We start from the raw sequence: 18,380 nt of genomic DNA, 5'->3' as shown, positions 1-18,380 counted from the left end.
AGCGATAAAGACCTGTGCGTTAACATTGTTGCGGTTTCTTCAAAGTCCCTCCTCCTGAGCCTGTCCTCCAAACTTCCGGCGAAGCGATCGCCATTTTTTTTTCTCCGAGCGAGTGGGGATAAACGCACCAGCGAGCCTCTTCTGTTTAGAGGCTTCCCTGGCTTCAGTCCTTCCCCTTTAGTCACTAAGCACAAACCACAGAAAACCCCGTTTGCTGAAATAAAGTCCCTTTATTTTTTACACATTAATTCAGCCGAAAATCGGGCCCGTGAGAGGGGGGGGGGATTTTTTTTTTATCACTCGAGGCAGCGTGGCAACGATCATACGATCAAACGACAGCTCACATTAGGCAGCTGGATGGGTCTCTCCGTTGCAACGAATCTACACAGATTCGTTACAATGGGTCTGTTTTTTTTTAAAAAAAACCTTTCTTAAAGGGAAAGGGGCTGTTTAGGAGCATGCTAATGGCTGCTTGACGGCTGCTTGACGGCCAGGGGCGGGACGAGCTTGGAAATAGCGCTTCCTTTTCTGCCGAGACCGGAAGCTGTGGGAAACGCTACAAAACGCAACTGGATTCCACTACAAAGGCAGGTATGCATAACGACGAATTCCACTATTTTAAATGGCGATTTTTCGTTCAGTGACCAATTTGCAACAAAGATCCCATAGTCATCCACCCCTCAGTAGATCCCCCTCCTGGCCTCTCTTGAGCAGAGGTAGTCAAACTGCGGCCCTCCAGATGTCCATGGGCTACAATTCCCATGAGCCTCTGCCAGCAAATACTGGGGCTCATGGGAATTGTAGTCCATACACATTTGCTGGCAGGGGCTCATGGGAAATGTAGTCCACGCACATCTGGAGGGCCACAGTGTGACCACCCCTGCCCTAGAGCATCTGTACGAATGACTCGCCAGGGCACCCTTGGCTGACTGGCCTTTCTTCTCTGGAGGTTACTCCACTCTGTCAAAAATAAGTTTCAACTTCCATAATTTTACCCCAAAGAATCCTGGGAACGGTAGTTGTGTGAGAGTGCTAATAATATATTATTCACTACGGGGCATTTTGTTCACAGTTCAAGGCCATCCTATATGGAGAACCACCTCTGAATGTCTCTTGAAAATCCTATAGCAGGGGTTTCCAAACTGCAACTGTCCAGGTATCCATGGACTACAATTACCATGAGCCCCTGCAGGCACTATGCTGGCCAGGGCTCATGGTAATTGTAGTCCACAGACATCTGGAGAGCTACAGTTTGGCCGCCCCTGTCCTACAGTCTCACCATAAGTCAGCTGCAACTTGAAAGCACTTTCCTCCCCCAGGATACATATTCTGAGAATAAATGACCTTTTGGACACAATTGGATGAACTATCTCTATCAAAGCAGGCACCCTGTTTTATGGCATTGCTAGGAATGGATCTTTAGAAGCAGTCTTAGAGTAGGGTGGGATGAGCAGCCACTGCAGTCCACTTGGCTCAGACTGGGACTAATGGCCCTAGAAGGCCCAGAGTACGTCTCTTTCCAGTTCTAGGTCACTCGGACATGAGACTGCCTTGTACTGAATCAGACATCTGGTCTATCAAGGTCTACTCAGGCCGGCTGGGGTTCTCCAAGGTATCACGTACGAGCCTTTCGTATCTCCTGCTGCCTCATCCACTTTTAATTGGAAATATTGGGGACTAAACCTGGGACCTTCTGCATGCTAAGCAGATGCTGTGTCCCTGAGCCACAGTCCATGCCCTGAGGTTCAGCTTGCTCCTTGCTGCTGGTGGTCCTCCAGGACAGAGGCCCACCAAGAACTTTCCCAGGTAAATTAAAAAGCCAGTCCACCCCTAGGTACTACCCGTTACATAACAGTGCATGATGCCCGCTCTCAGGAAGGCATGAAAACCCTATTCAGACAGAAAGTTGCTTTTATAAGAGAAAGCCAAGTGGGCGCTATGGAGGCAGACTCCGTAACCCTACGGAGAGAACAGAATGTTACTGTCCTGTTTGCAGACACAGTGGGCAGACAAAGGCGGTAACTAGTTGTCAGAGTTAGTCAGAATACTGGTCCAAAGTCCAAATAATGTTAATCCAGACTCACAGCTTCTCACAGTCCAAGGGGAAATCCAAGAGAAGAATTCCAGAAAACAGGCCAAAATCCAAGACAGGGAAATAACTTTAGAACCCCAGCAGCAAGGTCAATGACAAATGGACACATTGCTTCCATGCAGCTGCTCAGCACCTGCCAGCTTCCTCAGTCCTGCTCCTGCAAACACTCTTCGCCACTGTTAATACGGCAGTCCTTGTCTTCCTCCTAGTTGTTCCCGAGGCTCTGGCAGCTGGGGAGGTGAACTGGCTGGTGGATGACTCTTTGTTGCCAACATTGCACTGAGACCTGGCTACGGATCTGTGCCCAGCTCCTCAGAGACAGCCTCTGGCTGCTTCCTTCCCTGAGGAGTCCCCTGCATCACCTCACTCTGCTGGAGCTGGCTGATCCACAACAATAAGGGATCGTTGTCATCCAGGAAGTGTTGGGGCACAGTAATTAGGCTATTGTCTCAGTTAGTGGGTCTGTCACTGGGGGTTTGCTTCCACTGGCATCTGATGTGGAGTCAAAGCCTTAATGCTTAATGCTACTTAATGACTGCAGGTGTTCCTTCAATGGGAGCTCATTGTCAGAAGAGCTGCAGATAACTGGCTGAATCAGGGCCATCAGAGCTTGTAGAAGGTGCTGGCCAGGAAAGGGAGCACAAGTCTTTTTCTCTACACTCTGCTACGGGGAGGAGGGCATTGGTAGCTTTCTTGGAGACTCATGTGCATGCCACAGGCTCAATGGCCTCAGACTATGAGGACTCTTAGCTCATGTGTGCTGAGAGTCCCTACCTGCTTCCTCATTGGCCTGCAAATTGCTGCAGTCTGGCCCACCCACCAGCTAGGGCTGCCTCTTCTGGGTTGGGAAATACCTGGAGAATTTGGGGGTGGATCTGGGAGTGGGCAGGATTTAGGGCAGGACCCTCAGTGGAGTATAATGCTACGGAGTCCACCCTCCCAAGCAGCCATTATCTCCAGAAGAACTGCTACTTGTCGCTTGGAGATGAGCTATAATTTCAAGGGAGCCCCAGGCCCTACCTGGAAACTGGCATCCATACCATCAGTTGCCCCTGCTTGCTCCTGGTCCCTGTGTTTTTTCACTCACCGGGGACAACAGCAGGCTCCAGCTGCCATTCAGATCCTGTAGGACCTCCAGCTGGGCCATACTGCAGTTATCACAAAGTTTGCAAGTGTGCTCTCCCCCACCCCCCAGCTCAAGAAGACAAGACATATGGTGCTGATCCTGGGACTTTGCACCATCAAGGAAGGAGGGAACGCTCCAATTTGCATAGCTTTAGGTCTAAAGGAAAGGAAATCCATTCCACAATTGTTCCTTTTTTTGCTTCCCACTTTAAATGAAACGGGGGAGTCGAAAGAAGCCCCTGCACAGCGGGAGCCCTTTTACCAGTCGGCCATCCTTCAAAGATGCCTCGTCTCTCGTGCGGAAGCAGCTGGCGTGCCCTGATGCACTCCCTACCTTCAGTGTTCCCACACAGCACTGAATAGCGCATTTCTCTCTCTTGTGCTATTTGCGGCATCCCTTTAATAGCCACTATATTTCTGTTCTGCCTCTCCAGAAAGGCGCTCAAGACAATGGCATATAAATAATTGAGCGCCATCACTTCGGAACCAACTTGTGGCACCCCCTGAGGGGGATTTCCAAGCAAGAGATGAGCGGCGGGGGGGGGGGTTTGACGTTTCCTTCCCCTGCATAGCAACCCCAGTCTTCCTGGAAGGTCTCCCATCCCAGTATTCACCTGCTTAGGTTCTCTGATATCTAGCAAGCTGGAGGCTAATCTAGGGTATTCGGGTTGCCACACAATTAAGCAGCTCCTGCCTTTTACCTTGATGGCAATGTTGTCAGGAAAGTTAGGCAGGGAGAGTGACTGGCACAGCCTTGCGTCCACCGGAGAGCACGTGGATTTGAACTCAGGTCTCCATAGTCCTCGTCCGGCCCTCTGATCTCTCTACCAGCTGGGTGGATATTGTTCATGCAGCTCGAAAGGAATGCGTGTAATGTTCCATGTAAGTTATAATGTTCTGTGTAAACCGCCCAGAGCTGCAAAGAAATGGGCGGTATAGAAATCTAAATAAATAAATAAATAAGATCAGCCCAACTCATGAAGTAGGCACTCCCCCCTAAAAAATAAACACAACATTTATGGGCATGGGGTAACTTGTGAGTATAGTACTGGTAGGCATTCCTTATGGTTCGCTGTACTCAGCTTATGTTTGCCAGGAAGACGCTGAAGGCATTGGGTATAGAAAAGAGGATGTGTGAGCCAAGGACTTGCTCCTACACACATTGTTGGCATTTTAGAGAACAAAAATATCCCATGTCTTGGAACGTCAGTCCCCTCTTTCTGTATCTACACCAAGAGGCAGCTTGGTGTAGTGGTTAGGAGTGCGGACTTCTAATCTGGCGAGCTGGGTTTGATTCTGCACTCCCCCACATGCAGCCAGCTGGGTGACCTTGGGCTCGCCCCAGCACTAAAAGCTGCTCTGACCAGGCAGCAATATCAGGGCTCTCTCAGCCTCACCCACCTCACAGGGTGTCTGTTGTGGGGAGAGGAAAGGGAAGGTGACTGTAAGCCACTTTGAGACTCCTTCAGGTAGAGAAAAGCGGCCTATAAGAACCAACTCTTCTTCTTCAGTAATATCAGGGCTCTCTCAGCCTCACCCACCTCACAGGGTGTCTGTTATGGGGAGAGGAAAGGGAAGGTGACTGTAAGCCACTTTGAGACTCCTTTGGGTAGAGAAAAGTGGCATATAAGAACCAACTCTTCTTCTTCTTCAGTAATATCAGAGCTCTCTCAGCCTCAACTCCCTCACAGGGTGTCTGTTGTGGAGAGAGGAAAGGGAAGGCGACTGTAAGCTACTTTGTGCTGATTCTGCTTTGTGCTGTGAGTCACCTCTGTCTGCTCGTCTTCCTTCAGCCTTCCTATATGGATTTTCCATACGCTGATTATTAATTAAGAAGAGAAAAGGCAAAGTTGGGAGTGTCTGACTGCTTTCAGTGATTGTGGTCTGGATTATGAATGCTGAGTTTTAGGAAGCTCAGTAGTGTGGTGGCGTCTTAGAATCAGAATCACACAGAGCTGAAAGAGACCACAAAGGGCCATCTAGTCCACCTTCTTGGTGCAGTGGTTAGGAGTGCGGACTTCTAATCTGGCGAGCCAGGTTTGATTCCCCGCTCCTCCTCCACATGCAGCCAGCTGGGTGACCTCGGGTTCATCATAGTCCTGACAGTGCTGTTCTGACCAAGCAGTAATCTCAGGGCTCTCTCAGCCTCACCTCCCTCACAGGGTGTCTGTTGTGGGGAGAGGAAAGGGAAGGCGACTGTAAGCCACTTTGAGACTCCTTTGGGTAGAGAAAAAGTGGCAACTCTTCTTCTATCTGTTCCTGGCCAAAGCTCAGGGGCTGCCAGTTCTAAGTGCTAGCCTCTTAAGTAGAGCCTCTGAGGACCAATTGAGGTAGGTGCCACAGTCCCTGCTCTCCTGTCAAACTATCACCATCACCACAGTTGTCAGCTGTACTGGGGCAAGCAAAGAGAGGTGGCCTCTTGCAATTGCTCAGTGGCCAAAGAGCCATTCACCCCATTTATTTGGCAGAGGAGGATCCAGCTGCCTCCACTTCAAACTCTATTCCAGGGAATCTTGGGGAGGGGGTGTCACTGAAGCTTACTACGCGTAGCCCAGACAAGCCTGATCCTATAAGCAGGATCGACCCTGGATAGCATTTGGATGGGAGACCTCCAAGGATTTGGATGGAGTTCCTGTAAGGAACACTAGGGATCATGACACAGAGGCAGGAAATGGCAAAACCATCGCTCAACACCGCTTGCCTGGCTGCCAGACAATCTTTGAATCTCCTGGCTACACTACCCGTGCCATATGACAAATAAATAAAAAGCCAGGAATAGTAGAAAAAACTTTGTCTGTACCATGAGTTCTCCTTGCTTTCAGTCTCTCCCTGCCATGTGGCCCCACAGGAAAGTATGGGCTATATTCTAAAGCATAGATCTCTGCAATCTTCCACCTTCAGTATGAAGTAGTTCATTCTACTACCTCACTCCTTCTGCAGGCCTGAAGGTAGAAGATCACAAGAAGCCATGCTTTAGAATCCTCCCCTGTGTCACGAATTCCCTGCACAGAGAAGACTAGCAAAGAGGATGGGGGAGAGCCTTTCTTCCTGCTATTTCAATGGAGTTTTTAAAAATCAATATACAGCCGAAGCTAAACTCCATCTTTTCTGCAGGCTGAAGAACACACTTCAGCGTCCCACTGCCTCATTGTGGTTTTGTTCCCCTGTGCTGAGAGCTCCTCCACCAGGCATTTGGTTGAGGTCGACCAAAAAAAAAACAACACTTCCCACCAGCCCCCCCAAGCCTCCCTCCGACAATCATTACAGATCCGCCCAAACTACTGGGCCTCAGGACGAGTTAATCAATGTTCCTAGTATTCTACCGCTCTACAATGTTGATTATTATCATTATATTGTTATTATTGTTACTGTTGTTACCACAATACTACAAACTGAGTTAATTGTATTGTTCCCATTTCCTGAGCCTTCGGGGAGGGCGGTATTTAAATAGAATTAGTTAGTTAGTTAGTTAGTTAGTTAGTTAGTTAGTTAGTTAGTTAGTTAGTTAGTTAGTTAGTTAAACCAGGCTTTGGGGGTCACTCGGAATTCCTGGCCCCGATTCATTCAAATGGCCATGGTTTAGAAATGAAAGGAGAGCAGCATTTAGTCTTTGAACCTGCTGGGCCAACACATTGTCATTAATATCTAAAAGGGGGGCAGAGGAGAAGATTGGTACTTGTCTATAACTGCCTCAATATTCAGTTTGTCAGCCGAAGATGAGTAGTCAAGAAAGAAATTTCCAAGCTGGCGATGGCAAAAACTTTATTCAAACAATAGAATGAGGTATAAAACCTCGTTTTCGTATTTTACTTCATCGGTGAACTTATTTCTTAATTGGTTTTTTTTCAGGGATACTAACAAAGTCTTCAACACACTACATTATATTTCATACTGTATATTTTATATTTTAAGCCATATAACTTGGGTCTATTAATATCAAAGGTCCATGAAGGTAACTGTCTTATAAATGACCCCTATTGTTTGAATAAAGTTTTTGCCATTGCCAGCTTGGAAATTTCTTTCTTGTCTACTCAATATTCAGTTTGGCTATTGATACCTCACATTTTACCCCACTGGGGAACCACAGCAGTTTACAACAGTGTCCTCTCTTCCATTTTATCCCATGAGTAGGGCGGTCAACCTCTGTGGCTGGAGATTTCTCAGAATTACAACTGACTTCCAAACTAAAGAGATCACTTGCCCTGGAGAACATGGGTGCTTTGGACGGTAAATGGAACGGCATCATGTCCCACTGAGGTCTCTCCCCTGCCTCCACCTCCAAAATATTCAGGCATTTCCCAACATGGTCCTGGCAAGCCTACCTGTGAGGTAATTAGAAGGAGAGCCGCGTTGGCAGCCACTGGCTGGTAACCAGCAGGAAAGGGAGAGGAAAGACATTGTGCCAACAGAGCACCAGCCCTTCCAATATAATCCCAGAAACGACAACGCTGCATCAATGTGACAATCAAAGACTCCTCCCCCAACTCTATGGTTTTCTATGTTTATGCTGGAATGGAAGTGATATGCAGTGGCAGCGCAATGACCCTCCCTCCCTCTAATTTCCCCCCTCTGCTTTGCTGAGTACTGGTGAGGACAGCAGGGCCACAATGGGGTTGCCGGCTCTGGGTTGGAAAAAAACTGGAGAATTTGGGGGTGGAGCTGGCAGAGGGGGGGCTGGGGAAGGGCGGGACTTCCATGGGGTATAATGCTATACAGTTCACCGTCTGGCTGTTTTCTCCAGGGGTCTGATCTCTGTTGCCTGGGGATGAGCTGTAATTCTGGGGATCCCCGGGTCTCATTGGGAGGGTTGCATTCCCATACTATAGTGGGAAATCTGGTAACCCTACCTAAGGGAATGACTGGCCCAAGGCCACTCAGCATGCTATTATGAGAGTGGGGATTTGAACCCAGGTCTCCACCATACCATGCTGGCTCTCAAGGAAATTACAGAGTATACGAAATTTCAAGAAAGAAATATGGCTGTTAGCAGCTCTAGGATGAAACAGCTTTAATAGATTACTATTGAAAAGTTTTGCGGGAGGGATACCTAGAGTTCAGCCGTTTCTCCTTCCTTCCCTGTTCAGCTGCAATTTCCTTTTTAAGCACAAGGGGAATTTTCAGTCTCTATTTATTTGATTTATATGCTGCCCTCCCAGAAACCAGCTCAGGGTGACATACAACGAAAGGAATAACAATAGAATGAGACATTATCAAAATATTTAAAACCACATTTCATAATCAGCAACATCATCAAAATGGATAGTGTTTCTAGCATAATTTCTATTCCGTGATGTTTTCATGGGGTGTTCTTTATGGGCGGGGCATTTGATGTTATGAAATCAGTGGCCCTAACCAAAAGCTTGACGGAAGAGCTCCATCTTACAGGTCCTGCAGAACTGTACCAGCTCCCTCAGGGCCTAGATCTCCTCCAGAACCACATTCCACCAAATAGAGGCCAGGACTGAAAACATCCTGGCCCTGGCTGAGGCCAAAAGAACTTCCTTGGGGCCAAGGACTACCAGTTGAGAGATGGGGACAATGAGCATTATCTCATCTAGGTTGACCCTCAGTTTTGTGAAGCCCAACAGGCCTACCAGGGCATTCTATGAACTGACTGTGCAGTCCAGAATCTTGACCCAGAATCCTTTTCATCAGACGGGAGTTCCCTGACCAACAGGCTTATGCTAAAATGATCAGAAAGGTTCGCTACAGGCTGGAGGCCTCCCCTGCACGAAATATGACTGGAAATAAATGGAACGGAACAGAGCTCACAGCACACGCTTTGATTCTGAATGTAGCCACGTCCCAGTGAAACATGTCAGAAGGGTGTGGGACAGAAGGGCTGTTGATTCAGAGGTGTCCAGTTCCTTGCGCCAAACATCAAACAAGGGGAGAGGCACTGAAGCGCTTTCCTCATTATCCATCCTCTCTCCTAAGCAAAGGGAGGCCCAAGTTAAACACGCTGATCTCATAGAAAAGGCCCTTTTCTGTGGGCCACAGCCGCACAAACATTTTCTCTGCTCACAGGCGCTCTGAAACTCCAGCAGTTTCTCCCACCCAAGTCTCAAACCGGTAACTAGGAGACGGGAGCCGAAAACACACTCTTGCCTTGCTCCCCTCCATTCATGACTTTTAAACACTAATCCCCTTTGTACCTCTCCTCCGGAGCCAATCCTCGCCTGCAGCCCATTCAGCCTGGTACAGAGTTTTCTTGCAAGCTTCCTTTAAAGAACGGGGAAGGGAGGAGGGGAACATTAAAAAGAAAGGTTGGGGGGAAAAGCAGCCTTTTCTTCCTGTCCCAATCTCGGTCTGGAGTGGAGAACTGTGTTTGTATGTTCTGTGTCTTTGCAGCAGAGTAAAGACAGGGCTTTCAGTGAGAGCAAGGGCCTGTCTGTCACAGCCCTAGAGCGCATTCATTCCCAAACAGTGCATGCCATTCACCGGCTGCCAGTTCTGGACGCAGAATACAGCTTAACTCAGAAGGCTGCGAGAGGCTGAGAAAAAGGAGTGGAGGAGGGAGAGGACGACATACCAAGCGGATAAGGGAGGCAGGAGGGAAATGGAGGGGGGGGGGTGTTGCCAACTGACCCCCTCCAAAAGCAGCCTGGCCTGCTCCTGGGTCTCTCACAGAAGACGACGAACGTCTGCTAACGTCTTCAGATTAAGCTGCTGGAAAGCACTGGAGCAAGTTTAAAACAAATGAGTGGGCAACACCCATTGAAAACTAGGGAAGGGAAAATGCATGGAATAAAGGTCATGTGCGTGGAAGTTTACCTTTTAAGCTCAATTTGCTCCACCTCAGGAAACTGAGGGGCTTAACATTTGGATAAGTGGGACACTAGTGCAGAAAAGAGTGTCTTGGATCATGCACAGAGTGCCCCTCCTTCATCCACTAAGCATATGGCTTTCCACCACCATATCTTACAACAAAAGTCTGGGATTCCCAACCAGTGGTCCGCAGAGCTCTGGAGGGGGTCTGGAGCCTTCCCCCCTCCTGCCTTAATGGACCTGGCCACAAGCTAGGGAACTGGCTGCCTTCAGCCGGAGGGCTCAGTGAGTAGGCCGTGGGTGTAAAAATCAAAAGGGAGCAGTCGATTGTGGGGTGTGTGGCCTGTCTTCTCAGTTCCTGCCCTTCCTTCCGGCCTATATGAGGCAGAGCCACCATTGTAGTAGTAAAGATGAGGGGAGGGAGCAAAAGGATGGTAGGTGGTGATATCACCTCCACTGACATGTCACTTCCAGGGGGCGTGGCATGGAGGTTTGGCCTGCTGACATCAATCCCAGGATCCTCAAGCCTGAAAATTTATTTCAGGGGCTTCTTCACAGGCAAAAAGTTGAAAAAGCCTGGGTTAGGCACACATATGGCATTTTTGTTTTAAATATTTTTTTTATCATGGGAGCAGACAGAAAGCTGCTGAAAGAAACCCCTTGATCCCGGATGACTGGGGCACTCTTACTACATAATTTTGTTTACAAAATTCCCTGCAAGGTTTGTTTTCCTCCAAGAAAATAAATATGGGGTCATTTCCCAAGTCTACATTGGCCTATTTGTATGTCATACAAATCTGATTCCCAGTTTGGAAGTCAAAGGGGGAAAAACTCCATGTGTAAGCTGCTCAGATTTTTATTAGAGCTCCTAAATTACATATGGTACCAAAGCCCAAAAGGTGATGTTTTCATAGTGAGACATATAGAACACCACTCAACATGTTCCTTTTCGGATTTGAGAAGGACCGCTTTCAAAAACAAGCTTATAGACGGGCCATTCCAGTCCCAACACAACGTTAACTTGGTATAATTTCCAAAAATCCCTAGAAAGCAGTTCTGCCCACTCAAGCAACATGCTAATTGGTGTTCTAACAGCATTTTAGAAGGCAGAAATGCATCAAGTGAAAATGTTCCTGATGCAGAGTGGTACAAAAAAACCTTAATCCATTCTGTTTCTCCACATTACACTGCTGTTCAAGCAAGACACCATTTGCCTGTGTTCACATGAGCACAGTTTAAGGAGCAGTGTATCGCTTCAGGCAAAGTAAGGCCAGTCCCTTCCTGGGACTCTGCCAATTCAGAATTGACACTTCAATCTCCCCTTTTCAATGATCATATAACCGTAACTTGTACAAGGGCTTTCAGAAGGTATCCAACGTGTTTTCTTGTTTTGACACAAATAAACACGTGCCTCAAGGCACTTCAAAGACAGACCAGATTTTATTCCTGCATATGTTTTCACGAAATAGGGCTTAAGATGTTACAAGTAGTGTTTATGTCTCCAGCCTGGGAGAAAGATGGTAATTTGGGAATGGTCCCTGTGGAAGGAGCTCAAAAAAAGAAGAACCTATCCTAGGCTATAAGAAACAGTTATACAATTTAATGATGAATAAAGATGGAAATACAGTATATCTTATATCTTCTTTTTAATAGTAGTCAAACAATCAAAACAGACTCTTGATTTGTACTGTTTTCAATGTAGCATTTTCATCAGTGGTTGTTTCCTCCTATTACTATTTTAAGTGCATAGAGAAAAAAATGCCATTGTTCTAACAGGTATCTAACTAATATGTGATGAGCATCAAGTCCTTCACTAATTCTATATATTATTCTCTATTTCAGGTTTAACAATAAATATACTGGCCTTTGGCTCAAAGGTATGGGGAAGTTTAGCAGGCAGGTGACAGGCATGTGACATCTAAGCTGCCATTTCCTCAGGAAAAATGATTTCTGTCATCTGAAGATCAGTTGTAATTCCAGGACACCTCCAAGCTCCACCTTGAGTTTGGTGGCTTTAATCATAAGTATCTTATTTTAATTTTTTGCTGCAACAGACTAACAGAGCTACCTTGCTGGAATGATTTCCTGACAGAGGTCCCTGTGCCTTTAAACATTCACACTACAGACAGATATTCCACACAAGCCAGTTTTCCAGGCATGAGAACGCAGTTTGGAACAAAGGCGTGGCCTGCGGGATTTCTGCAATAAAGTCACAGAGCCAAATGACAACACTCCTCTGCCTGTATTTATTCATTTATGCCATATATACCTTTCTCCCAGTGGGAACCCAAAGTGGCTTATGTCATTCTCCTCTCATCCATTCCCTCCCTTCATCTGATACTCATTACAATCCTGTCAGGTAAGGTTAGTGTGTGTGTGTGTGTGTGTGTGTGTGTGTTTGTGTGTGTGTGAGAGGGAGACACAAAGACAGAGACAGACCCAGGTCATCCAACAAGTTACCATGGCAGGGGGAAGGTTTGAACCATGGTTTTTCAGATCGAAGCCTGACGCTCTAACCCGGCTCAACCTCCTCAACTTTTTAACCATTGAGCCAACCCCATAAACATTCTTTTAGGATTCGAGAAGCCCTAGAAGTGGTGCAATGCTGCAGAGGATGGTTGGGAAACATAGCAGTGCACATGCCCACCCAGGGTTCCTCCCCTTCCCACCCCCTCCAGGCCCAGCACTGATCCTTTTGGGAGGGTTGACATCACCATATATGGCCACATCACCCAATAAATGTTTAACACGTTTAAAATATATATTAAAAATTAATTAACTGCCACCCATTCGGGAAACCATTCACAAAACCTTGGCTGGGAAAGTTTGCTCTAGCTACAACAGCACACTGGCTTCCCCACCTTAAGCAGGTAAGTCTCATACCGCAGAACTACCACATCCTTTTTTAAAAGCGTTATTGTCCACCAGGTCAACTATGCTGGGAAAAGTCCCACCTGTTAAATGGCTGCTTGCTTACCCAGCTACTTAATAAACACAGAAGCCCAGCCAGGAACGGGTGACCGGGAGAGAAAAGATGCTCTCGAGGCTGTTGTCTAATTTTCACAAATTAAGCCCCAGTTTTGCGCTTGCCGTCCCCTCTCCCCCTGCTGTTTGTAAGATGAATGTGGGCTGGTGGTGGGGAGGGACCGTTTGCACAGAACTCGGGCCAGGACAGGAAGATTGGCTTCTGTCAGGAGGAAAATGGGGGAAAGGCTGAATCTCTTCCAGGCAGCCTTCCAAGAACCACAGAAAGCTCCCCCAGCTTGTGCTCCCAAATTAAACATGGAAATTAGTCAGTTCCCTCATTTCAGGCACCTGGGAACTGGAGAGCTCCTCAATAATTTCTATAGCCCTTTCTCAAAGCTGAGGCAGTAAACATGAAGTGAAACCACAGCTCGATAGGGATCCTTTTTTGGGACTTTAGTTTTGTCAGATGATCACACCAAACTCCCCGCTCAGTACCAGAGTGACCCTTGGGGAGAGCTAAACACTAACAAGAGGTCTTTCTTTAGACTTGGCTAATACGGGCCTCAGTCACAAGGCAATTACAGACTAGCAAAGGTAAAGAAACAACCATGTAACAGAGCCCCCCCCTCCCCTCCCCTCCCCACCCAAAAAAAAAGAGCTTCTAAAGAAACTCCCCTTGATTCAGGCAAGTTTTATGGGTGATTGTTTCCAGTTTCCTCAGAGACCAAAGTGTTGCAAAGCTTGAAAGGAAGCCACACAACTAAATTAATAATTAGAGCCCTTGAGGGGATGTCAAATTTCTTTCTAGGAAGCGTTCAGGAAATTGGCTAACAAAATGCTAATAAAGACCAACCTTAAAACTTTTGTAGCCTCGGCAGCTTTGCAAGAGTGACCTTGGATTTCTAAATAGGCCCTTTGTAACCTGAGTTTGTTCACAGTTACGACCCAGGGATTCCCAAAAACTAGCTTCGCTTTTCTGCAGCGTGGGAGAGGTGCTAAAAAGCTTTAGGGAAGATGAAAGGGGATAATGAAGGAGTAGAACATCCAGTACACGGGGGAGAGCAGCTATACGGCAGGTTGAAATTTACCCGGTGTAGCTTTCCCTAGCTTGAATAGAAATCGGTACAAGAGGCCGGCCTAAAAGGAGGTGTAAACTCTGAAAGTAGATATTTTCCTCTATTTTGTCGTAACAAACAAATCTGTGAGGCAGGTTATTGGCTGGACCAAGGTCACTCAATGAGTTTCATTGGCAAAGTGGGGATGTAAACCTGGGACTTTCGAATTTTAGTGCAGTGGTGGCAAAACTGTGGCTCTCCAGATGTTCATGGACTATAATTCCCATGAGCCCTTGTCACCACGTGACACCCAAGCAGAGTGGCCATGTCATATTGGCTGTGTTAAGACCACAAAAATAATAAATAATAGACACCTTAACTCAGTGATCCTTACCCCGAAGCTCACAAAGAGCAACTACCATCAGCCAAAGGTAACACTTTTTGCTTTCCTCTTTGGCATGACGTCTGCTCCTCAAGGAGACTTGCTGCTTACATCTTCCTCTGGCAGAAGATGTTTTAAGGTAGGAAGGGAATCAAACTGCCAGCCAGAAGTCCCACTGGGCAAGGGCCTTGCCCACTTTCCTGAAACTGGGGGGCACATGCCACATTGGGCTATAATGCTCAGAAGATCGCTGACTTGTCAAAAAGCCACATGTGTCTACTGAACCACTATCAATGCAACCTGTAAAGGCTCAGAAGTGATTGCATATATCAGCCTTTTTCAACCTTTTGACTGTCGAGGTACCCCTGAAACATTTTTCAGGCCCCAAGGTACCCCCAGAAGTGATGTCAGCTGGCTACGCCAACCTGCTATACCCCCAGACGTGACATGTCGTTGGAAGTGACATCACCCAGGCACTCCCCACCTGATATGACCAGGCCACACCCACTGACTCATAACAGGACGTGGCTGCCAGGCCTTCTCCTCTCCACCTGAGTTGCCAGAATTAACACGTCCAACACCACCCCATCCCCACCTACATGAATGTAATAACTGCATTGCTAGAGTTGCCAACTTCCTGGTGGGGCCTGGAGATCTCGAAGTACCACAACTGATCTCCATTGCTATGTATTGAAATGACTCATCTCATGTCTGAGCCAGCAGCCTCAGTGGAATGAAGTTATGCTTACAGTCAAAAAGAAGATAGTCTGGAAATCCCTAGAACATATCGAAGAACAGGAGGGTTTAAAAAAAAACAACAACACATGTAGTCTCAATGAATCCAGGAGGAATTGTAAGTACAAGACTGAGTTACTTCCAAATATGTGAAAATCAAGATAGTCACACTTTCCAGGTTTCAGTCCAAGCCCTTAATACATTTTACTAGTCCATTTATGCATGCATATTTGAAATTGCTGCCCACCCTGTGTTTTGGAAGGACAGACTATAAGAATAAAGAGTTATTTTATTTAAATAATAATAATCCACAGTAATCTAATGGTTTAACAGAGAATTAGCTGCTTGGAATTTACACAGGCTTACCTATTAGGTTACACCGAGGTGATTCTTCCCTGGCTCAAACCACTTCATTCGGCATAAGTACTGTCCCCTTTTTTGGACTCAAACAACCCAGCCGCACAAATTTATGTATAGTAATCTCAAGACTCGACTACAGCAGCACAATTTACCCTGAGGACTTTGAGAAGAGTCATGTAGTTACAAATTGAAGACATCTCCCAGGTACCGAGACATAAACATGAAACAGCATAGACAGGATTTACCAGATGTTCCATCCAGGCACTGATGAGATGCAGAGCCAATTGGTTTCAGCAAGGTAGCTACATCACCTGCCTTCCAACCCTATCCTGGGAGCTACGTAAGAATACAGTTGCAATTGTCTGCCCCTCAGGCAGTCAGGCAGCCAGGCAGTCCTAGAACAAACTCAGCAGAACTTTCACCCAAGAAAGTCCAGACAGAATAAATGTGCCTTTCGGAGCAAGCTCCATTAAATCCCCTGAGACTTACCCCCCAGTCAACTAGCCTCGCTCAGTCTCCAGTACCAACATACCTTATAGCGAGCCACAAAAAATCCCAGGAAGAATTTCATTGCCCAAGGAAGCAGCCTGATCATCCCATGTCCTACTTATCAGTAACTTGCATTCCAAGATGATCTTGCTCTCTAACAAGTTCTGTTTCTGATTCAGCCATGAGTCATTCAGTCACGTGGGCCCCACCCCGCAGCCTATACCCTTCAGTCAAGACACAGGTTGACTACCAGGGCGAGAACAGGGCCTGAGTCCAGTAATTTGGATCCCAATTGCCGTCTGGATTGGGAACTCACTGGATACTTCTGAGCAAGCCACAACCTGTTCAGCTCAGAGCCTCATCACACACTTAAGGGGCACGCGCCAACTGTTTATTTTCATCAGACGGCTCGAAACACGCTTTAAAATGATCATTATTGTTGCATTTCCCCTACCCTTCTCCCGAGAAGGGTCAATAGCTCTCCCCCTGCCCCTTTTATCCTCACAACAACCCTGCGAGGTGGATAGAGCTGAGTAAGAAAGACTGGTCCAAGATTCATTCAAAGAGCTTCACAGCTAAAGATATAAATATAAGCCCACCCCAGTCCTCCCTTAATGCTTTCCATGTCAGGCTACCGTTCTTCCCCAGCTACCACTGACCGAGCCACCCAAAAGTCTCTCTCTGAGCAGTGGAGTCTGAGCTGCCCCAGTCCCACAGCCAACTCGTGGATGCAAAAGGATGCTGTTCACATCAAGCCGGAGGAAAAGGCTGTGGACACACTGCTCATGTTCCAGGACACATGGGGGAGAAGAGTTGCCAGTCGCCTCAATCGTCAGTTGCTGCTTGGAGGCCACGGATGTTGATGTGGCCACGGAGGCCACACTGACAGAACACCGCTTACCACCAGGGACAGTGGTGCCACCAACTGGCGTGGCCACTTCACAGAGCCGTTTGCTGGTAAACACTGTCCTTGCACAACGGAAGCAGGCAGAGCTTTCCCTCACACAGAACAGGTGCCCATCCAGGTTATGCACGCCATGTGCCGATTAGCTAACCAGGTGGCTTGTAATCGGTCTGTTGCTCCATGGAATTGCTCACAGCCAAAGCCCAGCACATGACTCGCATCCTCCCATCCAATAGGAAGAAGGGACAAAGTGTTCTTGTCTAGACAGGCTGGGAGAAATTTTTTAAAGGGAGGAGGAGTGATGATGTCAGTGGCCACCTGAGCTTCCAGGATCGGCTGCAGCACTCCAGGGGATTTCTTGTGGCACCCCGGTTGGGAATCCTTGGTCAATATATACCCCACAGAGGCCTATATTTGCTCTTGCTTGTTGGTCCATTTCTCCCACCCTTCCCTTTCCTCCGGCCAGTTAGTAGAATGACGAGAATTTCCCCTCATTCCCATGGTTGGAAGAAATAATCCAGGGAATTTGTTAAGGGGTTTTAGTGGAAGGTATGGCTTTGTTCTTTTCACTCTTCCATGAGTCACGGGGTACAATTCTGTAAGAAATTTCTCCTGAGTAAGGACCGCTGAAAGGAACGGAAGCAGCACTAAAAGCCTGGTAATTTTATTTCAGTGAGGCTCCTGTATAATATCTCTGAGGATCTTGTGTCTATTAGCAGCCAGGGAGGAGGATGGTTTAGTTTTCTATCTAAGGCTCTAGTCGAAAAACATCTCCGTACTGTGGCTCTTTAGGTGTCAGGGCTGCTCGACTTCCTGCTATGGCCAAATGTCTTTCACTCCTCCAATGAGCATTACTATGGCTTCATGAGAAAACTACTGGGCACAGATCCTTATCTGTTCAACCAAAATCATAACCACCATCCCTTATGGAGCAACATAGCTGTTCAGGAAGTCACGGAGGTTCTGTTCTTTTTGTTTATAAAATGGGCACGCCTGAATCACCCACTTCAGAGCTGGACATTATGAACATTGAGGATGGGGGCAGCCATGTTGGGCCACAGCAAACTCCAAAAATAAAAGCTTTGTCATACTTCTTATGAAGACCAAGTACTCGCATGCTATTCTGTGTTATTCGGTTTGGTCTTAATCAAAAGGTATTACATCACTTTTGGTTGGAGACAAATTAACATGGCAACTATTACAACAAATTTCACTCAGAGAGAATGAGCTCTTCAGCAGGGGCCCCCAACATGGTACCCACTAGCGTATTTCCTGGTGCCCCCAGTGGGAGGTGCAGGATGGAGATTAAAAGGTTTCTGCTTGAAATGTCCAAGCCTTACTATTACAGTTATATATTGTGCCCAACATCCTGTGTCAGAATTCTAAAGGAGCACAGACAGAATCATGAGTTGAAAGGGGCCATAAATGTCATATAGTCCAGTCCTCTGCTTAATGCAGGATCAGCCTAAAGCATCCATGGTAAGTATCTGTCCAGTTGCTGCT

At 47.1% G+C, this 18,380-nt stretch overlaps 1 protein-coding gene across 1 annotated transcript in view; it reads right to left on the bottom strand.

Annotated features, from left to right (window-relative positions):
- PLXNB1 (plexin B1) overlaps positions 1–9,499 on the bottom strand; it is a 165,498-nt gene extending 155,999 nt beyond the window's left edge. Inside the window, exon 1 of the mRNA XM_077324828.1 lies at positions 9,373–9,499. The gene's annotated coding sequence lies outside the window, so the exon portion shown is untranslated. The remainder of the gene's footprint in view (positions 1–9,372) is intronic.
- Between the last annotated feature and the right edge of the window lie 8,881 nt (positions 9,500–18,380).

This window comes from Paroedura picta, chromosome 3 (genome assembly GCF_049243985.1).
Source record: "Paroedura picta isolate Pp20150507F chromosome 3, Ppicta_v3.0, whole genome shotgun sequence".
Classification (NCBI taxonomy): Eukaryota; Metazoa; Chordata; class Lepidosauria; order Squamata; family Gekkonidae; genus Paroedura; species Paroedura picta.
This window is presented reverse-complemented; position numbering and strand designations above follow the sequence as displayed.